A 26,786-nucleotide genomic window follows, 5' to 3' on the forward strand; every position below is an offset into this window, starting at 1 on the left:
CCCGATTTGTCGTGGGGGTGTGGGCTTGCACCGATACATACAGTTTGGAGATTCCCAGCCCTCCTCGAGTTGTGACCAGTTGTAGGCATGGGTGGGGGAGGGGCTTGTCAGGGAACACTGGCCATCGTGCCTGGAATGCAGATCTCATCCGGTAGTATTGGAGTGCCCAGAGCAGTCCTCCTCCCATGGCTCTAGTGAAATCTGTTAGAGTTGCAAACTTCCCATCTATGAACATGTTGCCCACCCTCATTTCACCATTAGGGTCCCAGGTTTCCTGCAAACCTGTGTCAAATGTGGGAGGAATATTTGGGAAGTTCCATAGGGGAATATCCGGGTTATAAGGTGTTTCCAGCTTCAGCCTCCTGCATATCGGCCCCCCAAGCTCGAACAGAGCATCTCACAGGATCATATTCACATGTGTCTCTGTGCCATGGGTCAAAAAAGACTGATCGTATATCTGTGGGTGTAACAGTGTGTGTTTCTGTCCATTTATGGGGTGAGTTGTCTGTCTCATCATACCAGTATTTCGCAAATTGTGCCTGAGCAACCAAGTAGTAAAGCTCAAAGTCTGGGGCTGCTATGCCACCGGTACAATATGGTTCCGTCATCTTTTCCCACCCTATTCTGGCCGTTTTCCCATTACATAAAAATGTTATTGCCACTGATCGGAGTTTGGAGAAGAAATCCCTGCCAGGCCATATGGGGACATTCACAAACAGATATAGTAGGTTAGGGAGGACGATCATTTTGAGGACCGCAATTCTGCCATGGAGTAAAATAGGGAGGTGTCTCCAGATCTGCAACTTCGTAGTTAGTGATTGTAATGCCTGATCATGGTTGTCAACATATAGGGCTTGCCTATTCCTGGAGACCAGCACCCCCAGGTATCTAATATGTCTTTCCGACCACTTAAGTCCACATGTCACCCCGGGGCACACCGTAGAGGGGGTAAGCGGGAACATTTCTGACTTAGCATTGTTCACGGTGTAACAGGAGTAGTCAGCGAACTCGTGTATGTCTGCCATTATAGGTGCAATGTTTTTGTCGGGTTCACGGATATATAATAGTGTATCGTCCGCGTATAGTGGATTAATTGGGTGGAGCCCTTCATTGTGATACCCTTGTCCCTGTTTCACAATCTAAACGCAGCTGCCATGGGCTCTATCGCTAAAGCGAATAGAATGGGCGACTACGGGCACAATTGTCTGGTGCCCCTGCCCAGTTCAAACATTTCGGAGATGGTTCTATTGGTACATATTCTTGCCCAAGGGCCAGTATATAGCAGCCTGACATATCTGATGAAATTGGGTCCCACTCCAAATGCCTCTAGCACTGAGAAGAGGCATTCCCATGAGACTGAGTCAAACGCCTTCTCGGCATCGAGGGACATAGCGACCGCATGTCTATCCGGGTCTATCTGCACCATTACCCCAAACAACCTGCGTAGATTTAAGGCGGTGGATCTCTGAGGGATAAATCCACTCTGGTCCGGGTGGACCAACGTGGATACTATAGGTAGCATTCGGTTCGCCAAAACTTTAGCAAAAATCTTTGCGTCTACGTTTATGAGCGAAAGAGGTCTGTAAGATGACATATCATGGGGCGGGCGACGGGGCTTGGGCAGTACGGTGATTATAGCTTCTCTCATTGTCGGGGGCAGTATTTGTTTTTCTAGGGCTTCCTCCCATGTTTTCAGCATTATAGGGACTAGTTCTTCATGGAACTCTTTATAGAATTCAGCCCCCAGTCCATCCGAACCCGGTGCCTTACCAGATGAGAGATCCTTGATTGCTTCGGCAATTTCTTCTATAGTGACGGGCTGATTGAGAACCACTTTATTTTCATCTGGGAGTGTCGGGAGATTGAGCATGGCCAGGTAAGCTTTTATCTCTATGGGGGTTTTACGGTCTTTATTCGCATGAAGTGTTTTATAGAATTTGACAAATTCGTCGTTTATGCATTGTTCACTAGTAATTATTCCATTTTGTGCTGTTTGGATGGTAGTGATTGGGGTTAGTTGTCTTTCATGCTTTATCAAATTAGCCAACGTTTTCCCCACCTTATTTCCTTCTCTGTACCTGCATGCCCAGGTAGGGGCCACAATGTATCGTATCTCTCTCATGGATAAACTGTCAAAGTTTCTGAGGAGCATGTGAATTTCGGCAAGGGTATCCCTTTCATGAGTGTGGCTGTAGGTTTCTTCCAGTTTGTTTAATTCCCTTTCCACCCCTTCAAGTTCCTGCCGTACACCCCTCAGAAGGCCCGTGGTTTTTCAACATCAGGACCCCTCTAACCCATACTTTGAAGGTTTCCCATATTGTGGAAATCCGGTCCACCATCCCCATATTGCCTGCAAAAGAATTGGTTATTTGCACATGTAGTGCCTCAACCACATTTGCATCTCCCAGTATTCCCCTAGGCATTCTCCATCTTCTCCCTGGTCTAGAGGTATCTTTCAACATGAGTCCCAGCAACACGGGGGAGTGATCAGATAGCGTGCGGGGCAGAATTTCACAGCATTTTAATGTATTTGAGATATCTGAGGATATGAACCAATAATCTATGCATGACTCACTGTCATGCATGGAGGAGTAATAGTTGTACCGCCTGCTATCGGGGTGTAGTACACGCCATGTATCTATTAATGACAATTGTGGAAGGAGTTGACCCAAGGTTGCTGCCATCCTAGTGGGTGCCCTTGTCACAGTGGTGGATCTATCCAGTGCGGGGTCAAGTGCCACACTGAAATTGCCACCCCATATTATGTTGGTCATATCTTGTTTGTTGAGGGCTTCAAATATACTTAGATAAAAGTCTGGATCATCTATATTGGGGCCATAGGTGTTTACCAGGGTCACTTGTTTACCAGCTATTCCCCCCATACCAGGATGTATCTCCCCATTGGGTCTATCTTATGTCCTTTGGCCTGGAATCCCAGTGTGGGGTGTATGAGTGTAATAACCCCCCTGGACTGAGAGGAATAGTCTGTGTAGTAACGCAATTGCCCCATTTGGGCAATATGTTTGTGTTGACAGAGCCCTGAGCATGTGTTTCTTGTAGCATTAGAACCTGTGGTCCGTTCTTGGTGACATGCTTCCCCACCTTCCTCGCCTTCATCGGGTTGTTTAACCCCCGGACATTCCAGGTTATCTTTAACCCGTCACCCGACTTTCATGTATATGCACTGTATCGTACCATTGTGTCCAGTAGATCCTACATGATATGAGCAGTGCCAGTATCCGCGTGACCCTATTTCAACCAACCTGAAACTTTTAGTCATCCAGCCTTCCACCCGAAACCCCAACTCGTCTCGGTAACAACAACATTGTACAACATACCCAGTCCCAAAACCCCGCCCCCACCCACATCATCTGCCCCAACTAGACGATGAACCCTTAGAACTTGCAGGAACTTTCCTGTGGGTGCCACGTTGCCTTCACGAAGCCACCAGAACGGGCTCACAGCCTGCCTTTTTAACTTTACTTGGAGCCCCACGCAGGAGCCGTGCACTGTTACATATCAAAAAGGATATGGGTGTGTTCTGGATCACTCAGCAGGGTCTTGACCTCCCGCCGCAGGCAGGGATCTTACGTTCTGGTCCGGCCCACGGCCCCTGGGGGACGGTGGTATGGTGGCCTCCACATAGGCCAGAGCAACAGCAAGGTGAGCCCTTCCTCCACATTGAATTTGCATCTTGGCCAGAAATATTAGTGCGTATGGGACCTGCCATGCGCTCAGAAGTTTCTTGACCGGTTCATACGATCTTCGGCTTGCCTGCACTCTGCAGCGAAGTCTAGGTAGATGTGTATGCGGCTCTCCTCGTATTGTAGTGTCACAAGCTCTCTCGCCATTCTGAGGATTGTGTCTCTGTCTCTATAGTTTAGAAGCCGTGCAATGATCGTGCGTGGTGGGTCCCTGGGCCTTGGTACAGGGGCCAGAGTGCGGTGGGCCCGCTCGACCAGAAATTGATTCGAGAAGGAGTTTGCCCCAAAAAGGTTCTTAAGGAGTGTTTCCACTTGTTGCTCCATTGCACCCTTCCCAAATTTTTCCGAAACCCCTACAATCCGTACGTTGTTTCTTTCGGGATCGGGATTCAAGATCCTCGCACTTATTTTGCAGCTTGTTCATGCCTTCTCTAAGCTGGGCTATGTCTCTAGCATGTCGCGTGTTGGTATCTTCATTTGTGCCGATCCTGCTTTCCGCCTCAGTGAGTCTCAGGCTCTCCTTGTCCACTCTTGTTTTCAGTGCCCCAATTGTAGTGGCAATGTCATCCAACTTAACATTAATGGATAGGATTCTGTTTTGCACTATGGTACTCAGGTGTTCAACCCTGTCGCCACCGCCCAAATCGGAGTCAGTTACGGTTGTTGTTGGTGGCTCCTGCTCGTAGCCACTGCCTGGCTGCTGGTGAACGAGTCCATCGGTCCCTTTTTTCTGGCACTTGCTCCCTCTGCCGCTTTTTCTTGTTTCCGTGTGTTCCCCATGTCGACTGTACCAGCAGGTATCCCACCACGGCCTGTCTCGGGCTATAGAGACTGTGAGTCAGCAATTCAGTTAAGAGGGTGTCAAGCCCTTATAGGCCACATGGGTGTTGTCCGGCCAATGCACTCAGCCAACGGGGCCGTCGGGCTAGTGTTACAGAGGGGACCACCCGGACCTCAGCACTCCACACTCAGTCTCTTCTGCAAGTATCTATGACTCCCTGTGTTGGCAGGCCCAGTTTTCGATCTCCCCGTATGGCGTGCGATGGACTGTGTCCTCCCACGTATACACATAGCGATTTTAGAACGTTCCAGACGGTGAGAGCAGAGCCGAATTTTGAATGAGGAGCTGAGGGAGTGTTTAGGACCAAGGGTACCCAACATGCTTTTCCTTAGCTCCAGATCATTTGATCTCAAATTAATATGATAGAAGCTTCCAGGTATGAGCTCTTGTAGCTGAAGGCGAAACAGCTTTACTTTGAAAGTGACCATAAAGCTGGAAAAATACTCACCCGGAAGCTTAAAAAGAGAATTATATACGATCAGATTGGGCAGATACAAGATGGGGGGTGACAGGATGCCCACAGTAAGAGAGAAGCTTAAGACCCCTGATGAATACTATGGCTCAATATATTCATCTGAGCACCCATGTCCTGACCAAATTGAGTGCTTCCCGGATGACTGCCCACTTACTCAGGTCACTTTGGGGCTACACAACTTGTTGGAAGAACAACAGATGTCCACAATCTTGTGGAACTCTCCCGTCCCCTGCACACCCGATGGTTATTGTATAGACAATAAATGTTTTAAATATTGTTATATTGGATCAAATAAAGTACTTTCTGACCCAATTAATTTAAAAACTGTTTTTTACTTTAGTTTTGTACAATCATATGAATTTCAATTAGTTTCTTGCAAATTCCAAATGTCATATTTGATCAACCATAGTAATTCTCAAATTATACAGCAAATCAAAACTTTAAGTCATCAGACTTTGTGTTCGTGCAAAGAATGTTTTTAAATAATTACCTGTGGTATACAACAACCTAAGTAAACTGATTGCAGGTAAACAATTTAACACATAAGGTCAATTCACACATATGGTAAGGCTCGCAATCATATATTCATATGTGGTTGGGATGATCCTTATGTATTCCACTCTACGCATTTCGGGGTGCTGAGTCCCCCTTCTTCTGGAGTTGCTTACCCACTTCTCTGTTTTTTTTTTTGGGTATCTACAATATATAATTAATAAATAGATTTTTAGTATTACATTCTATCTGTAATGATATTCTGTCATGATTCTTAAATAAGTAACCCAATATCACCTGGATGTACTGTCCTTCAAGTACATCTTCCTTTTGATTTTAATCAGTGTCATTTCTCGCATGCTAAGGTGTAGAATTTCCTAAGAAATCAATTCAAAGAGCTACGTGTAAATAACTACGTATAAATAGTCTCCAACCTTGTTAAAATCAATCAATAATCACAATAACCCCAACTGTTAAAAAGAGATCATAATAAATGTGAAAGGCTTTTAGGCTTCACAGCAACTTAAAGAATTTATCTGTGCTTGTTGTATCCTAACAATCGCTCAGTCTGAGTTCAAAAATGATGATGGTGTAGTAGTTCCCAAAATTAAATGGAAGTCAATATATTCACACGCAGTAGTGGAAGTTGATATGGTCTTGTGCCGTATCTAGAAGTAAGGATGGAACACAATAGCTATAGGTATCCATATCTATTGCACATCTGTGTATGATTACCTGAAATATCACTATGATAAAGTGAAATTACCACAAATTGGATAACTAGAACCTGTGAAGGTCTTCCTAGAGGTGGCTTATCCAAAAATGTATGTGGTTTTCAGATGGGAATCTGCCTGAGAACAACAATATTAGTCTGTAGTGTATCTATTGCTATTGGTTTTAGATGAACTCTCATCCTATATGTATAGTTTGTCACACAGCTTGTGTAAGTTTCTTACCTAAAGCCGTGGGAGTATTGATCTTCTACTGTTCTCCTCACCGCGAGAAAATCCAGAAAAACAAAATGGCCACCTAATATTTGGTGTCGTCATAGTGCCGTAGTGTGATGACGTCACACTGTTTACATACGTAATCACATTGCGTCATGACGTTATATCGTAGTCCTTTTACATCCCGCGAGATGAAAGTGATCAATAATGTTGGTACTTGATCATTTCATACTCATTCATATTACTTACTCTGTCAAAAAAAGAATTATAGATAAGTTCTAAACCAAATTGTGTATCACATTGGTGAATCAGAGTAGATGATATTGATACTGAAATTAAGATTGCGTATGTATTTCCTCCAGACAAAATAACGTAGGTTGCTCAGAGTAAGGTCTACCTCTTATTAAGAAATAATAATAAGAGTGTCAGATGTAAATTCCTTTGTAGTGTCCAAGTGGATCTGACATGTTAGTATGTGTGTAGGTCTATAGGTGTAAATAATTCTCCTTAATTAAAAATGTGCAGTTTCTTTATCAGCACAGTTCTTTTATTAGTCCACTCCACCTATTACTTGTTGGATTAGTGAAGATCCCCAAGTCTAACTATTGATCTTGCTCCCAATCTGTCTGAGCACCATGTTCCCCCTCTCAAAATAACTATGCATTACTGTTGTTACTATTGTATATGTAACTATTGTAACCATTGTTTATGTAACAACTAAAACTAAGTATTCATTTCTATTTCATGTTGTAATCATTAAGTTAAGATTTCCTGTAACCACACTGTGATAGCCTTGGGTTTGGGCATACAACAAATGCAATAAATAAATAAATAAATAAATAAGCCTGTGTGGTGAGTTGTAGGACATCATCATTCTACAGAACCTGGTCTAAGTGATCTAAAATATCTATAGTCTGATAGGAGGGATGCTTATACTTTTTTGAGACTGTTGTTGTTTACATACACTGAAAGGGATTTAATATGTCTAAGGGGGGTGTGTTCGATTGTTATGTTTGCTTTGCATTGTGTACTTATTGGAATATAGTTAACTGATGAGTTTATGCTTCTGCTAAAATCTAAAAAACCCTTGTATCATATTGATGTGATTTGTATTTGTTGACATGCTAATAAATAAATGTTTCAAATAAAATATCTATAGTATGTTAATAAGGCCCAATGGGTCTACTGAATTTTGGACTGAACTTAAGAGTCACAGATAATTAAGCGTAACCCATACAGCGAATTCTGATCTATTTTCATATGGAAATTTTAGATACATAGCTCCTGTCAAGCAGTAAACTAATCCTCCACTTGTGCTCAATATTTATGCTAACTAGTAATCTGTAGTGGTACATCCAGATGGTTATCTGGTCAAAATAATGTTCACAGTCTTCTATACATTAAGGATAATGAATAGTTTGAGTGGTTGTCTCTCCATTAGTACCTAACAGCATGTATTAACAGGTTCCATAAATAGTTACACAAATTTCCCACAAGTGTATGTTCATTTCAGACCAGTTTGGAAGGTATTACACCTAATCAAAAGAGTTATATCTGTTTCCTCATATGAAAGAACCTAAGTTATATTCCTCGTTCATGCCATTGGGTGTCAAACTGTTCGGTTTCTCAACCCAAAATAACTCCCTTTGGTCCATATGTTTGGCATGGTTCCCACCCCTAAGGGATGTTTCAACTATTCCCAATATTACCACTTTCAATTGGGCAATATTATGTTTGTTTTTGGGCAAAATGTTTGGCTACCAGTGATTTCACATTGTTTGTCCGGATGCCTTCCTGCTTGTTTGTCTGACATAAAAAATACTACACGGGCAACTGAGTCCATATATGACTGATTTTGAATCACATGTGGCATAGTCATGTAACTTGATTTTATTCCCATTGCGTGTATGTCTTACATATCCTCCTTTCATGACGTTCTTACAGTTACAACAATTTAGGCAAGCAAATAAGCCTGTTTTCCTCTTCTTGAATGTTTGTTGTTCATCAGTTTGTGGTCTCTCTGCCTTAACTAGTTGATCTTTGAAAGTGCGGTCCCTTTTGTATGGAATAATGGGGGGTTTAGGAAAAAGTTTGTTCAGTTGTGGGTCCAGTTTGATAATCCTCCAATTTTTCTTTATTATTCTGGTTATGTGATGGCTTGTGCTGAATATCCCAATGCATATAGGAAGGGAATCTCTTTTGTTTTGTTCTTGGAAACTCAAAGATCTTTTCTCTCCAATTTTTCTGCTTTGTTTTTAGCTATCTCTATAGCCTCCTCCGGGTATTCTCTCATCCTGTACATTTCTGTCATTCGCAGGTTTTCTTCTCTCAATTTGTCAGTAGATGATATTATTCTTTTCAGATGCAAAAAATTGACTGTTGGGTAGATTATTCCTTAAGTGTTCCGGATGGTGGCTCAAATAATGTAGGGAATTATTCACATCTGTTGGTTTGTGATAGATGTTGGTAATGATGCCCTGTGATCCAATTTCCAATTCCACATCTACGAAATGTAATTTGGGGGTCTCTACCTCTGTAGTAAATTTGATCTTCTCACAGGCAGAATTGATGTAATCCAAAAAAGTGTCCAGATCCAATAGGGTTCCTCTCCAGATGACAAAGACATCGTCAATCAATCGTTTCCAAGTAATCAGATTGGGCTTCCATTGTGGTTCTATTAGAATCTTATTACTCTCCAGATAAAACATGAAGAGATTCGTATAGGCTGGAGCCATGGAGGAGCCCATCAATGTTCCTGCAGATTGTAGAAAAAACTGTGATTTGTTTCTGAAATAATTATTCACTAAAATTATAAAATGGTTTTACTCAATTCTAAGATACAGATTTTGTTAGCCTCACAGTTGTTCCTTAATAGTGTCCATTCTAGTGCTTCCAACCCATCTTCGTGTGGAATCGAAGTATACAGACTTTGTACATCAAACGATACTAGAAGGTCATTTTCTTTGGCCGTTGTTAGTGTACTCAGATGATTTAGAAAATCAGTGGTATCCTTATGATAAGTAGATGTTGCCTGTACTAATGGTTGCAATGCTTTATCGACGTATATTACCAAGGGATTGAAGATACTATTGGTACCTGCGATTATGGGCTTTAATGGTGGTGTTCTTAGATTTTTATGAATTTTGGGTAATCCATAGAAGATTGGTGTGATTGGGTATTCATTTGTTAAGTATTGCTTCATTTTCTCTGATATCCATCCCTGTTCTGTCGCTTTAATGAGAGTAGTTTTAATAATTTCAGTGACCTGTTTGACAGGATCCTGGTCAATGTTGCTATAGGTGGTGTCATCTTCAAGTAATTCATTAATCTTCTTGTCATAGTAAGTGGTATCCATTATAACAATGGCACCCCCCTTGTCAGCTGATTTCAGGGTTACACTTCTATCATCCGCTAAATCTTTGATTATTTCATTTTGTCTTCTCCTAGTGTTACAATTTTTAGATTTCGAGAAGTTTACTGATTTCAAGTCCTTAATTGTTTGTTCCTCAAACATCTTGATTGCCATGTTGTTCATTTGGGGGTCAAAATGACTTTTAGGTTTTAGCTCCAGGTTTTGATGTCCTTCCCGTTGTGTCTCTGGTACGATTTGTGAGTCAAAAAAGACTTTTAATATTGTAATATATGGAGAAATGATGCAAGTTCTTAGCCACCAGCACTATCACTCCAGATCGAAAGAAACACATAAGATCTGAAGATGGCAGCTTATGCTGGTGGGGATGTGGAGGCTCTGGCACGTATATGCATATATGGTGGTGCTACCCCAAATGGAACTTCTACTGGTCCAAGCTTGTGTGCATACTTCCAGGATTACTGACTCTTTGATACCCATGGAACCCTCCGTTTGTCTCCTGGGCCTGTTAAACACTCAAATTGGGGACCGCTGCTCGGTGAGGCACTTCCTGTCAGTGTTTTCAGTGCTAGAATTGCTATTTCGGCACTGTGGAAATCTGAAAGAATAGGCATGATAAATGACTGCTGGATGTATATGTGGTCCTTGTTGATACATGAGAAGATTACTTATACTGTGAAAGATAAACAGCAGTCCTTCTTACGAAATGGGGAAACTTTCTTGAATATGTTAGAGAAAACAATAAGGATGATACCTTTCCTATGCGACTGAGAGCCCTGGGATTATTGGAATGCTTACTAAGCGGGCAGGGAGACACCAGGAACTGAACGTAGGCTGGTGCCCATTGCTGGAGGTTCATCACCACCGCAGAGATCCCGGGGAGATGAGTAATGGATGGATCAATGATTTGCAGAATTAGAAGAAGATGGTTGACTTCCCTGCTCCCTCCCCCCTTCGGATGAAAGTGGTTAACTTGTGCATCCATGTTCTTCTTGTTCTTCTGAGTTTTATTTCTTTGCCTTTGTTGCTTTACCAAGAGCTAAGATGTACGTGACAGTTTTGTATGCATTAAAAATTCAATAAAACAGATCTAAATCCAAAAACAAAAGTAGGACACAAGGGAGTAAAATCACAGTGGGGCAACAAATAATGTAGGGCACTAGGGAGCAAAGTCAGAGAAGAACACCAGAGAGCAGAATCACAGTGGAGAAACTATGAATGTGGAACACCTGAGCGAAACAATGACAGTGGAGCAACAATTAATGGTGGACACTAGGGAGCAAAGTCAGAGAAGAACACCAGAGAGCAGAATCACAGTGGAGCAACTATGCATGTGGAACACCTGGGAGAAACAATGACAGTGGAGCAACAATTAATGGGGGACACTAGCGAGCAAAGTCAGAAAAGAACACCAGAGAGCAGAATCACAGTGGAGCAACTATGCATGTGGAACACCTGGGAGAAACAATGACAGTGGAGCAACAATTAATGGGGGACACTAGCGAGCAAAGTCAGAAAAGAACACCAGAGAGCAGAATCACAGTGGAGCAACTATGAATGTGGAAGACCTGGAAGAAACAATGACAGTGTAGAAACAATTGATGGGGGACACTAGGAGGTAGATCATTGTAGAACACTAGGGGCGAAGGTTAAAGTGTGGGAACAATTCATGTGGGACAAAAATAACATGGGAGACTAAGGGTCAATCATTCATTTGTACACCAGGGCACAGAATCATAACAGGCAGCAATTAATGTGGGGGCACCAAGAAATAAAATCACAGAAGGACACTAGGAAGCAAAATCACAATGAGGAAATAATGAATGTGGAACACCAATGACGAAAATAACAGTGTGATGTCAAGTAATGTGGGACTCCAAAGAGCAACATGACAGAAGGGATCAATTAATGTGGTGCAACAATCAATCTGAGACTAGTAGAAAAAACCATCAGTGAAGCAACAATTATATGTGGGGCACCTCAGAGCAAAATCACAGTGGGGCAACAATAAATGTGGGGCGCCAGAGGCCATAATCACAGTCAAAAGAATTACAGCGGCGTAACAATGAACGTGGAACACAAATGATCAAAATCACAATGGGGTAACAATGTGGGACACCAGGGATAAAAGTAAGTAACAATGGGGGAACAACTCATTTAGGGCACCATTGAAAGTGGAACACCAGAGAGCAAAACATTAATTGTAGGACACCAGAGGGCAGAATCATGGTGGGTGACCGTGCCTTACCTGAGTGAAAAGCAATCTGAGTGTGGGGCACGGAGGTGAGGAGGGTTGGCAGGACCATGTAAGCAGCGACATAGCAAGCACACAACCAAGTGACACCCTTTACCCTATTGTCCTGAAAAGGCTTTCTTTTGACTTTCCTTATGTGGGCATTTGCAACCATTGTACAGTTCTAATTTGGGTAATGACATTGTTGGATGCAGTTTGTTATTTCCCAGTTTTAGTTGACCCGTGAGTCAAAATTTCATCCATATCACAGAATGGACTCTGCTGATGCATAGGAGTGGGGGAACCACTTCAAAATGGCAGACTCTGATTACCTATCAATTTTGATCATACTTGATGTGTACAGAGGACTATGAGAACCTGCTTCAGCAAATGAAATTGGTAGCTCTAAGGGAAGCCTTTGATATGCTTTTTTCGTCGCCTAAATTAGTGAATCTTGCAGTCAGATGTAGCTTCTCATGGTGTGCAATAAAGATCACATTTGCGCCATGCGATGCTCTGCTATTGAGAGGCTTTGCTTCTCTACAACTTCTGTTGTAACTTGATAATACGACAGTATGAGTACCTCTTTCTACTGCAACCAAATTGTACAATGTACGAATAAGCCCAGTGAACTTGTGCTCATGGTTGCTATGATAAAGCTAAAAAAAAAATACATGATTTATGTCTTTTTTATCTACATCGGAGGTAGCCACCCCAAAGCAGCGATAGGCTTCACCAACCTATCAAATATAAGCATGCTTTTAGCTTTTTCTAGTCTCAGTAGTGTGGTCTCTCCCCCTATGACCAATCACTGCTTGCTGCCATGCTGCAGCCGTATGTTTTCAATAAAGCTTGAAAAAACATACAAAGGTTCATTGTCAGGGCCAAGATCATGCGATGTCTCTTTCTGTGATATCATGTGGATCAAAGGGGTCATGTCATGTGACTTCCTGTACCAAAAACGGGGTACCCAGTGATATAATCGCTGGAAAAAACCTCAAGGGTGACCCAATATTTTTTTAAAGGTACTTTACAACCACACTTTCACCAAATATTCGAGGACTTGAGTTTGTTTATATAATTGCACCAGTCCTAAAATATGTTGGGAAGAGGTATTGGTGAAATGATCCTAATGCTGAAATATAGACTGATTGGCCCCTGAGCTGCACTAAGCATGCCTATAAACCATGCAACCTCCAGGACTCAGCTCTCCAAGCACTGCAGTGCTTGCGTTGCTTTTGTGTTCTTATGTTATTTATGCAGAGCTGGAAATTCTGGCCAGGTTACTCCTTTGATAATAAACTATAACTTGTGGATTCTGGAGAGCCTTATAATCCCATCACCGGCCTACCCTTCCCTGGCCAGGCCCGCAATAAGTATGCAGCACAGCAATTGGAAAATCACATTCCCTTTCCTTTGTTACCCCGTTTCCATCAATCTTCGTTCCTTCTGAGATGTAACACTGAGTAAGCCACGTTGATGGGTGATGGCATGAGCATTCTGTATTGGACCGATGCCTGCTTGTACTCAGCAATATCTAGGGCATGTGACAAAGTGGACCAGAGGGCACTTTTGCCCATCCTATCCATCAGCATTAGTCTAGGACATATGTCCTGTCGTGATTGTCGAGCTAATACACATGGGGTCGCTCCCAAGCTGATTGCTGCGCCACTGTCCAGAACCTTGCAGTGCCTAGACTAGACAGTGATAGCTCTGTTCTGTCAGATTCCAATGCATGCCTGCTTCCGCCCCTTAGAACTGGTTGCCCCCTTATCTCTGGCTTCTGTAAGTTTGAACACATTTCTCCCATCACTCATATGATCCATGAAAAGTCTACGCAGGCCCCTTTTACTGAGACCTATTTTCCGGGTCCGGTATTGGTGGTGTGGGGAATGACATCCTGTTCACCAAACCCCAGTCATCCTCTTGTGTGGGGGAGCCATCCTCTTGTGTAGGGGACAAACCTGCAGGCCATGTCTGTCAATCACTCACCCACCCCATTCCCTCCCCTCTCTGTGCAGGAGACACCAATACAGCCTCTGATGTCCTGCTAGGCCCCACTCATTCCCTCCTGTGTGCCCACCCACCTCCTCCTTGTTCCCTCTCCCCTGCCCCATAGCGAACCCCACCTCCCCTGACTCCTTGCTCCTCTGTAGATCCCTTGTGACCTCTTTTTGGGGAAAAGCGCATGCAGCAGGCACGAGAGGCTCCGGTTCGAACAAAGCATCCTTTTGGGAATGTGCCCATGGGAGGAGTGGGCCCTTTGCACCCAACTACACTGGTTACCCCTTCACCTGTGCTACATCACATTAAAATTCCCAGATATCTGACCGAGAAGCTTCGGGCCTCTAGTGAGTCCAGGTATACATGCAGCCAGATTACTTTTTGCTTAGAAATACCTATTTTCATTTGCTACCATATAATCCTCTTCCATGAACCACTGCATTTATTTTTTCAATAGAGTTAATTTCACTTTCACAGATGCAGAAATTCTTTAATATGGCCCTTAATGTTCAAAGTGTATTTCATGTTTCTTTCCATGGGGCCTCATTGCAACCCAGACGGTGGACCATGGTGCTACTAGCACCATGGTCCATGCCGGAATCCGCCATGGTGAATGGCGGAATTACCACCCCATTCCAAGGTTGGCGGGGCGGTAATTCCCCATTCACCATGGCCCCTTCCCCATTCCCATTTTTGGCTCATAGGGCTCAATGGGAATGGGGAAGGCGCTAACTACGGCACCGTAAATTACGGTGCCGTAATTAGCTCCTAGGTCCCTTTGAGGGTTTGTTTTTTAACGCCTGCTAAAAGCAGGCGTTAAAGTGCAACCCGCAAAGGGACCTCGTAATCAGGCGTTAAGGGTTTAACGGCGCCAACACCTTTTACGGCGCCGTTAGCCCCTTAACTCCTCTTTGCTGACGGTTTTGGCCTGAAATGCACAACAGTATAACACTTTCCATTCAAAGTTACGTCTTGTGCTGCAGAACCCATAAGAGCTGCAAAGGACAGGGCACACAGTCCCATGTGCAGTAGCTGCAAGGCATCATGGGTCTTCATAGCGTGCTTGGGAGGGTTTGGCGTTCACAACCGCTCTTAAGGTGATTGTATCCTGGTAATGAGTCCGTGAAGGCAACATTCAATCACTTCACATTTGTTGGTAGATCTTAAAACCACAAGGCTTCCTTAATGGAAGGTTGGCAAAAAGAATAGCCTTTTTGACTCTTTTTTTTGCCAACCTTCCATTAAGGAAGACTTTTTTCCATTGGTAATACATTGCTAATATAGTCTGTTATTGAAAGGCGGCAGTACAGCCCAGTTCTTTGAAGCTATATTTATAGCTGTATTTTCCATATACTTCATTTCATTGCGGTGCATTATTTTTTTGTATACTTGCAATCCTGCTTATTAAAAAGCATTTAAAGCTATGGGGCCTCATTACAGAAATATTTAAATGGTGCACGTGCAATGTTGCATTCTATTGGTACTAGTTACTACTAGTGCAAAACAACATAGGCCCTCATTACGAGTCTGCCGCCTGATATCGTGGTAATACCGGGATATTATGGGTGGCATAGGAACGGTAAGTTCCCATTCCTGTGGATTCCTATAGGATTCCAAGGGAATGGGAACCCTGAAGCACTGGCACTGTTATTAATAGTGCCAGTGCTTCAGTGAAAAAACGTCCAGTAGGGGACTGAACTACCAGCAGGTCAGGCCAGCCGGTCGTTCACAGCCCCTACCGGCAGACTTGCAGTTTGCCAGTTCGGAAAAGGTGCCGGTAGCGGTAGTTACTGGCAATTTATTCTGTACCGGTAAACCTGTACTGAGGGGCATAGGGCCTCATTTCAACCATGACGGTAGCCGTGCCTGTAAGACCGGCACGGCTGCCGCCGGAGTTGCATCTTTTCCGGTACCCGTCAATGAGGAATTACTGGGTAATTCGGACATTGCCGGACACACTAATTCCTGCATTGCCGAGTGCCTGTCAGTCCCCATTTCCATTTGAGCCCCATAGGGGCATAGTGACATGCTGCACGCATGGGTGCCGCTTTGCCCGCCAGGCCAGACCTGCGGGCTAACAGGCACCCGAGAGTACAGCTCATAGTATGGGGGTGCGGGAACTACGGTGCCGGCATGCTTACCAGTACCGTAGTGCCCGTACCGCCATGCTTATAATGAGGCCCATAGTCTTTCAATTAATTGTATGCATAATGACAATGTTTGCCCTTGTGCTGTACACTAGTGTATAGTATAGTATGGTGGCCGTTCTGCTGCACCTGTTAAGAGGATTTTACTACAGAGCAGCAGTGAAGGAATGGATGATAGCTATGAATATGGTGCTCTGACTTTGGTTTTCCGGGTGGCTCCCACTTCTCCTCCTGCCAGCTACATGTGCCAACTAGGGGTTAGCAGGAAGTGAAGCTGGAGCAACTGGAGTTCAGTACTTGCCATCAACCTTTGTACTAATAACCGATGTGCAACACACTGTTTGCTCTAATACGAGACCCTTCGCTTAAACCAGTGGCCCTGGGGATTTTCTTACTCAATGCTGATATGCCTAAAAATAAACTATCAGCACCTCTGCTTTCTTCACAATGTGGGGATAGATGCAAACCACACTGCTCACTTCCAGGTTTTTTGCCTACTGACATAGCGTGCTCTGATTCAGCTCAAGTATGCTGGTATGTGCTTCAAGAACAAGGCATTGGCAGCAAAGCTGTTTTTTGTGTTATTGTTTTTTTTCATTAACAAACCTTTCACAATCTGACATTTATCCAAAAATACAAACAAGTAAAACAAAATATGAAAATACAAAATCATAAATATACATTCAATAGTTCCTGAAATTAAAAAATGTACATAGAATGTAAAAATACTCAATTTCTATAGTCTATCTACCTAAATTATTTCATCTATTCTCCTAAATTTCTCCACCAGAAAGCTGTGTAGAGCTATTTTAAGCAATACACTATCGCCCCACATCAAGCGAGTCCAGAAAGTCTCCCCCAGATAATTAAGATCTGTGGGGACTACTGGACTAAAATATTGAATTCTGGTTGATTTTAACTGAGTGCAATCTAAAAGTAAATGCTTCCGAATTTCTTGATCGGACCTAGCGTCACATAATCTACAATGTTATCTAGACTCTATCTCTGGGTTCCATGTGCCTACCCTCTCTAGGTTAGGATAGTGATTAAGACGAAAGCGTATATATGCTGCACAAATATTGTGACAAGAACAAATAAATACATTTCAGAAAAGATTCTCTCTTCTTCTGGCAAATGTCACATCCTTGCTATATGACTTATGGCGAGATAAACCATTGACCGTAGTACACCAGTACATAGGCAATCGTTTTTCTTTTAGCAGTGGACGGTATTGGGGTCAATTCCTCCTCTGACAAATTAATGGCCTCGAGAATTGCCCTGAAAGTAACTCTAAACAGGTTTTAAGATTGTATGGACTGGTCTGTTACCAATTGACTTAGATCATCATATAAAAAATGTGCGGGTTGCAAGATCATTTTCCGATGATTAGTCAATTGTCTCCATTCTATCCTCACCTGTAAAGAGATTAGATCAAGCCCATGTCTAATTATTCTGTTCGGAACAGAGTTAGGGAGGCCCATGGTCTCTTTCCATACTAGCCCCTGAATGGTGTTTCAATATATGACCAAATCAAGGGTGGTAGAATCTAAACCATATCGAATTGATGGCTCTACTTTTGCCAAATAATACTTGATCACCGGAAGGAGGGAGAATTTACACAGGTGTGACATCAATCTTTGGTATCTAATCTGGCCATCAATTGGAATAGTTTAAGCAGCAGTGACCATCCCAGTAGATTATTTCAGAGAAGAAATCTATTTACTCGGTCAAAAGTGCTATTCATATCCAGGGAGGCCTTGGTGTAGAACCCAAGGCCCCCTTTTTCACTGAGTCCAACAAGTGTCCCATAATGGTTTCATTACAAGCAGGACTCATAGCTGATCTAAACCCCACCTGGCATCGATTTAGCACCTCTAGATGTGCCAGCAAGCAATTCAAGTCTTTTAATAAAAGGGAAGAGAATACCTTATTGGCTGCATCCAGAGGTGCAATTGGCCTATAGGTATTTGGATCACTGGCCAGCCCCTTCTTAAAAATGGGCATGATAATAGATTCGTGCCAGGAAGGAGGAAAGACATGGGTGGCATATATAGATGAAGACAGTACACCTAAAGGAGCCATCCAAGCCTGTGGGTCACTCTTAAGAAGGACAGGTGCCAGGCTATCAGGGCCAGGTGCCCTAGAAGCCTTGCTCTCAGAAATTGCACAGAATAGAAATTCCTCCCTCCAAGGATATGTTTCCTGTTCCAACAGGCCCCTCAGTCGAGAATACTCCAAGATGAACCATTTGGTCTAGAAAACTTAGCCATATAGTATTTGGTCCAAGTTGATTCTGGAATTAGGTCAGAGTCAATTTGACTGATCTTAACTTGGACCCAACAGTCATCCAAAATTCTGGAGTGTTGAAATGTATGAGTTTTTCAAGAAGTGTCACGCCCCTACGGAGACCTTGGTCACTCTGGCATAGATGGTCGATTAGACGGGTTGCGGCCATCTTTACTCCCAAGATGGCCGCCGCTACAGAATGTGTGGGTCTAGGCTTGCACCATTGCCGCGCGCTGGAAGGACCGCCCCCCGACTCCGGAGCCGGTTCATCTGGTCCTGCGAACAACGCGCGGATGCGTTGCTACTCTTCAACAACAACGCTTCGTGAGTTCGATACTAGGATCTATTATAGGCTCGTTTGTTTGTAATGTCTTCCGTATAACTCTACCCTTTCCTCTCCCCTGTTTTCAGACTCGCTTCCTTCTCCCAACTCATACACGACATCTAAGTCTCGAGTGGTTTCCCTCTGCATCACTCGTTCCGAATTGAAGCTCACTGACCGGTTCGCTAGTGAGACTCCCTCCCTGGCGTGCGGTACGTGAATATTGCCATTCAATCCGTAATATATCAAAGGTTAGAAATAGACCAGAAGTTACACCTAATATTCTCTTACCTGTGCAGAGAAATCTGAGAACCATTTTCTTTCGGGAACGTCCTCGAAGTTACTTCTGTCCGCGGCTCTTCGGAAGACCTGCAATATAGCCTTATAGGTGCTTCCCCCTTCCCATCAGGTACTCCTCATTTCCTCAACCTATATTCTGCTTTCTAGTTTCCTTGCTCCAACTTACCGCTTTCCTCTGTCTCCAATCAGACGGCCCACTCCAGCAGACGTTCTGGTTACCAAGAACTTCTCCGGACAGACGACATCCATCCAGTGGACATCGACACAGGGTTTTCTTCCCCAGAGGGTTTCCCTGGAATCCTTCCCTTCCTTAATCTTTGTATTTGAGGCGGAGGAAGGGTCTCAGGGAGGCACTCATTCTCTACCCCTGTCGGAACCATTTCCGAAGAAGGAGGCGAAGGAGGGAGAACGACGAGTGTTTCTCTAAGGTAACCTTTCGGTCATTCACATCTCTCGTAAACAGTCTGAATTATTACAGTTAGCAACGCCCAAATATAGAAGGAATACTGGGGCTTCCCCGGTGCTGAACGGTTGCCTTGGAGAACTCGATAGTTCTAGGTGATACCATGGACGCTGCCCAACAGCAGCAATTGGTTTCTGCAGTCCAGTCTCTGACTGCGGAAGTTCAGGCATTAAAGCAGGAAAATGCCTTTTTGCGGCAACAGGTTGGAAGGGTACCTAGTTGTTCAGAACTACCTCCAGGTCCCATTCCAGGGGGTTTATATGATGGGAATCCTCACAAGCTTAAGGCCTTTATCGAAGCATGTACGGTCCAGTTCTCATTTAAAACGGCATTCTTTCCGAACGATCGAGATAAGGTGGGACATATGATAGCTAACCTGACTGGACCGGCATTAGCATGGGCTACACCACTGGTTGTGACAAACAATGCTCTGCTAGACTCCTATCCTGCCTTTCTGAACAGTCTTAGGTCCATGTTTAATAGACAAGAGATCACTGTTTTTTCCCAAGAGCAATTATTAGACTTCAAACAGGGATCACAGGATCTAATGTCGTATATCACCTCCTTTAAGCAGCTTGCTGCTGGAACCTCTTGGGCTGATGATGCTCTGATAACACTATTTCGCAGGGGTTTGAATGAGGAACTTAAAGACGAGGTGTCTAGGGTTTCTCGACCCCCAAACCTAGCGGAAATGATTACCTTAGTGATGCAGATGGACTACCGTCTACAGGAAAGACTCAGAGAACGACGTCGTAATCGTTCTGTGAGACCATTTACTATGCAGCCTTCTAGTCCTATGAAAACCCCAATTGATGAACCTATGCAGATAGGAATCACAAGAGGAAGAGGTAGACTCACCTTGGAAGAACGTAATCGACGGAGGGCGAAAGACTTGTGTATGTATTGTGGTTCCAAGGACCACCGAGTACAGGACTGCCCCATCACCCCTATCAAACGACAGGGAAACGCTTCTTCCCAACCGCACGGGGAACCGCGGCTAGGGAGCCAATAACGGGTTCCTCATCCATGTCAGTGTCTTCTCAAGTCACAGACACTCCTGATCCTCTAATGATTGTCATACAGGTTTCAATGGAATGGGGCACCTCCGAACCAATTTTGGTTCCAGCATTGATTGACTGCGGAGCTGCAGGGAATTTTGTAGACACCCATTGGAAGAATGACAGAAGTATACCATGTTCCCTTAAGACCATTGCTGTTCCAGTAGAATCGGTTGATGGAAGTCCATTGACTTCCGGTCCTATCCGGGAACAAACAAGACCTATTCGAATGAAGATTGCGTCTCATCACGAGACCATCGTATTCGATGTCATTCGCACCGCACATTACCCCTTAATACTGGGTTTACCGTGGCTTAGAGCCCACAATCCATACATAAATTGGAAGGCCGGCACCATTTTTCTAGGATCAGAACATTGCATTACACATTGCCTTTCTGGTGGAGCGTTGGGGTTCTGTTCTACACACCCCGTCCAAGAAAGGAATAGCACTACTTCAGTGTTACATAACATACAGGAGATTCCTCCTGACTACCAAGAGTTCCAAGTAGTATTCTCCAATTCAGAGTTCGCTGAATTACCTCCCCATCGTAGAGATGATTGCGCCCTAGAACTAGATCAGGGTGTTCCAATCCCTTTTGGTCGCATGTATATACTATCAGCACGCGAACGGGAAGTCCTGAAGGAGTATCTCCAGAAGAACTTACATAACGGCCTCATTCAGGAATCCACTTCTCCTGCTGGCGCCTCGCTGTTCTTTATTCCTAAGAAGGATTCGACAGAACTCAGACCATGTGTAGACTATCGGGGTTTGAACAAAATCACTACTCCAGATCGCTACCCGATGCCATTAATCCCAGATATTCTTGAGGCAGTAAAGGGAGCCAAGATATTTACCAAGCTAGACCTACGCGGAGCTTACCATCTTATCCGAATCCGCGCAGGAGATGAATGGAAAACCGCCTTTCGTACTCCCTTGGGCCACTATGAATATAAAGTAATGCCATTCGGACTTTCCAATGCGCCAGCTGTTTTCCAACGTTTCATGGATCACATATTCTCGGATATCCTTCTACACACCGTCATTGTCTATTTGGACGACATATTGGTCTTCTCAGTTTCCAAGTCGGACCATATCCGACATGTGAAGGAAGTATTACAGAGACTGGAGGAGAATCATCTTTTTTGTAAACCTGACAAGTGTGAGTTTCACAAGGATAAAGTGGCGTATTTGGGTTATATACTATCCGCTGAAGGAGTTGCCATGGATCCCCGAAAAGTCTCTGCTATAAAGGAATGGCCAATTCCACTATGTGTTAAAGATCTGCAGAGATTCTTAGGATTCGCCAATTTTTATAGGCGTTTCATTCCCCACTATTCGGAGAAGATTCTCCCGATGACGACTCTCCTTAAGAAGAATGCAAGGTTCTTTTGGTCAGACAGGGCTCTAATAGCCTTTGAGAGTCTCAAGGAAGAATTCACCAAGGAACCTATACTCCTGACCCCGGACCAAAACAAGAAGTTCATCGTAGAATCAGACGCCTCGCATCATGCTATAGGTGCCGTTCTACTGCAAGAAAATGAACAAGGAGACGAGTGTCCTGTGGCCTATCTATCTAAGACGCTCTCGCCTTCGGAGATCAACTACTCGGTCCTCGAAAAAGAATTATTGGCTATTAAGAGAGCCTTTGAGGAGTGGCGACATCTGCTGCTAGGGGCCAAATATGCCATCGAAGTACGGACCGATCACAGCAATCTCCGAGTCTTACAATACTCTCAAACACGAAATAGTCGCCAAGCTCGTTGGGCTCATTTTTTTTCACCCTATAATATCATCTTCTCCTTCATACCGGGAAGAGTTAACCTCAAGGCAGATGCATTATCCAGAAAGGATTACAACTCTACCAATCCTTTCCGTTCTGAACCCTTGTTTCCCAAGGCCAGATTTTTGCAGGAAGTCACCACCTTTCTTCAACTAGTAGCTACGGAGACCTCTCGATTTATACAGACTAATCCTCGGTTTGCCGCTATCTGGAAGCTTAACTCATCTCAGGGATGTTTCTATAGAAACAAACAGTTATTCATTCCCTCCGAAGAACTGAGAAAAGTGGTACTTCAACTCTGTCATGATTCTCCGATGGCTGGACATCGCGGTATGGCTAATACCAAGGAATTGATTCAACGCCATTTTTGGTGGCCAGAGCTGAGCCGAGATATCAGAGACTATGTGACGGCATGTGCCATTTGTTTACAGACAAAGACCTCTCGGTCTGCCCCAGTGGGTCTCCTATCATTGATGCCGATTCCTGATCGACCCTGGCAGATAATTTCGACAGATTTTATAGTCGAACTCCCTATCTCGGAAGGTTGTACAGTAATCATGGTTACCATAGACTACTTCACGAAGATGGCACACTTTATTCCTTTACCTTGCATTCCCACTGCAGCTCAGATGGCGAAAATTTTCCTTTCGCGGATCTTCACGCTCCATGGGCTTCCAGAAACTATCGTCTCCGATCGTGGTCCCCAATATACTTCACGTTATTGGCAACAGATATGTAAAAGCCTCAAAATCTCCCGGGCTTTGAGTTCTGGCTTCCATCCTCAAACTAATGGCCAGACGGAACGCCTGAACCAGACATTGGAGGGCTATTTACGCTGCTACATTTCAGCTTCACAGGACAACTGGGTTTCTCTATTACCATTGGCGGAGTTTGCCTACAACAACTCCCGTCATTCCGCCCTGGGTTCCAGTCCTTTTTTTTGTTCCTATGGATTTCACCCTTCCTGTTTTCCTACTGGACTTCCTTCTTCGTCACGATTTCCTGATGCGGATAACCTACTTCGAGCTATCCAGACAGGTCATTTGGCGGCGAAATCTTCGCTACTTGAGGCTCAGGATAGAGTCAAACGGTTTGCGGACAGGCACCGTTCTCCAGCACCCTCCCTGAAGGCGGGAGATATGGTGTGGCTTGCCTCTCGTTTCTTACCACGGCATCTGGTCCCGTCCAAGCTGTCTCCTAGATTTTTCGGACCTTTTCCCATTTTACGGGTGCTGGGCTCCTCTGCTTTCAAAATCAGGCTTCCCCCTTCTTGGTCCCGTATTCATCCCGTGTTTCACGTGTCCCAACTTAAGAAGGATGTGTGTGATCGATTTTCAAGGTTAAGGAATGCTCACCCTCCTCCGGTGTCTACCCCGTCGGGTCCTGAATATGAGGTGGCGGGTATTTGTGACTCTCGCATCTTTCGGGGTCGCCTGCAGTTTCTGATTGACTGGCAAGGTTATTCTCCGGCGGACCGTTCCTGGGAACCTGCATCTGCAGTGCATGCACCGGCCCTTATTCGCCGTTTCTTCCGTAATCATCCGGGGAAGCCGGGGGGCCCTGCCCTTCGGAGGGGGCATACTGTCACGCCCCTACGGAGACCTTGGTCACTCTGGCATAGATGGTCGATTAGACGGGTTGCGGCCATCTTTACTCCCAAGATGGCCGCCGCTACAGAATGTGTGGGTCTAGGCTTGCACCATTGCCGCGCGCTGGAAGGACCGCCCCCCGACTCCGGAGCCGGTTCATCTGGTCCTGCGAACAACGCGCGGATGCGTTGCTACTCTTCAACAACAACGCTTCGTGAGTTCGATACTAGGATCTATTATAGGCTCGTTTGTTTGTAATGTCTTCCGTATAACTCTACCCTTTCCTCTCCCCTGTTTTCAGACTCGCTTCCTTCTCCCAACTCATACACGACATCTAAGTCTCGAGTGGTTTCCCTCTGCATCACTCGTTCCGAATTGAAGCTCACTGACCGGTTCGCTAGTGAGACTCCCTCCCTGGCGTGCGGTACGTGAATATTGCCATTCAATCCGTAATATATCAAAGGTTAGAAATAGACCAGAAGTTACACCTAATATTCTCTTACCTGTGCAGAGAAATCTGAGAACCATTTTCTTTCGGGAACGTCCTCGAAGTTACTTCTGTCCGCGGCTCTTCGGAAGACCTGCAATATAGCCTTATAGGTGCTTCCCCCTTCCCATCAGGTACTCCTCATTTCCTCAACCTATATTCTGCTTTCTAGTTTCCTTGCTCCAACTTACCGCTTTCCTCTGTCTCCAATCAGACGGCCCACTCCAGCAGACGTTCTGGTTACCAAGAACTTCTCCGGACAGACGACATCCATCCAGTGGACATCGACACAGGGTTTTCTTCCCCAGAGGGTTTCCCTGGAATCCTTCCCTTCCTTAATCTTTGTATTTGAGGCGGAGGAAGGGTCTCAGGGAGGCACTCATTCTCTACCCCTGTCGGAACCATTTCCGAAGAAGGAGGCGAAGGAGGGAGAACGACGAGTGTTTCTCTAAGGTAACCTTTCGGTCATTCACATCTCTCGTAAACAGTCTGAATTATTACAAGAAGGTATTGATTGTCTTTATTATGAGTTTGAAGTTTTAGTCTTTTCACAGCATTCTTGTGACTGTAATATACGTCGCTTGCCCAATGTTAAGGATTCCATCATCATATGATTTATTGAAGGTTTCTTAGACAAATTCTTTTAAAATTCTTTGCCTCTGCTAAACTGTTGTTGTAGGCATGAATATGTGTCTTGAATTGTAGATGTCGAAACCTGCCCTCATCTGTCAAAGCTATTAAGTTCTGTGTTGTAGTTGCATTAAATTTGTCATTGGTGAAAAGTGTCCAGCTATTGCTGCTCTTCTGATCTACCGAATCTATCATCCTTTGTTGGATAGGTAAATAGTTGCTGCATGCTGTGACATTCCACTTTATCGACAATCCTCCCCTAATAATAGAAAGAGGAACCAACATTTGAGAAGACGTATGAGATTTAATTTTCACATCTATAGTAAGGTGAAAGGGTGGATGATTACTAAATCCAAGATCCTGAATTACCAGGGCACCACACAAGAAATGTAGATGCTGAGTGACGTAGATGTAATCTGTCCAGGAAGATGAAGAACCTCCATTCCAAGATGACATCTCTCCTTTGTCTAATGTACACGCTGGTAATGCCAGATGAAGACCCCATTGATGCATAAAACTGTCCCATTGTTCGCCATGCTATGTCGGGCCAGCAAGTGTCCCAACAGGGACTGATTCTTTGTTGTTTAATCTACCCCCTTCTATGCAGCTGGCGTTAAAATCTAGCCTAGATCCACCCACTTTGTAAATATCTCTACCAGCCCTACTTTGATGCCATTCAAAGTCATCTTGCTGGGATTCCAATAAAGAGTAACAATCAGTACAACCAAATTTGGATTTCTTGATGTCAGAATCACTGCCAATAGGCCATCTGAGTTTGTCAAAGGTTCCTCAATATTCACCTTTAAGCCAAGATCAATCGCAATTGCAAGGTCTCCAGATGGTCGTCCTATGGTGCCCCTGATAGCTGGTTTTGGAAAAGTGAAGAAACTTTCTAATTCGAGATGTGATCCACACATTGGGCCTCATTACAAGTGAGGCAGTAAGGGGTTAACGGCGCCGGTAAAGGTGCCAGCGCCATTAACCCCGTACCGCCTCATTACGAGGTTCCCTCTCGGGAACCGCTCTGGACGTCTGGTCAGACCAGACATCCTTTGCGGGTCCTGCGAGGGGACCAGCATGCTAACAACGGGCCCGTCATTAACATGCCTGTTGTTAGCATGCTCCCCATTCCCTTTGAGCCCTATGGGGATGGTCCGGGTTCCCTGAATGGGGAAATACCAGGCCCTCCAAAGTTGGAATGGGCCGGTATTTCCCCATTCAGGGACCATGGACCCGGACCCGAGTTTGGGTCCGGGTCCATGGTCCTGAATGGTCCTTATAAAGGGCATGCCTGCCTCCAAACTCGTAATGAGGCCCATTGTTTCTTGGAGAAAAAAGATCTGTTTGTCCTGAAAACATTTTGTCAAATTAGAAGACTTGTCTAAATTGTTAAAACCAAAGACATTCCAGAAAATAAGAGATAAGTTAGAGGTGTGAAAGCTGCTGTGAAGATGGTCACGTATTTGCAAACATTTTAATTGCTGCCTCCAGCCATGACCAATCCTGATTCAACCCTGTGGTAATCCCTTGGGTTGTGTTGCTGATTTGAGTCACTAGATGGGCGATTAATTGTTGTTGTTGTTGGTCATTCTTTGTAGTAGTTGCCGTTATTTTTTTTTTTTTTTAAATTTCTTTATTGTTTCGGTGATAAATTTTA

This window comes from Ambystoma mexicanum, chromosome 6q (genome assembly GCF_040938575.1).
Source record: "Ambystoma mexicanum isolate Mex_15411 chromosome 6q, UKY_AmexF1_1, whole genome shotgun sequence".
NCBI classification, from domain to species: domain Eukaryota; kingdom Metazoa; phylum Chordata; class Amphibia; order Caudata; family Ambystomatidae; genus Ambystoma; species Ambystoma mexicanum.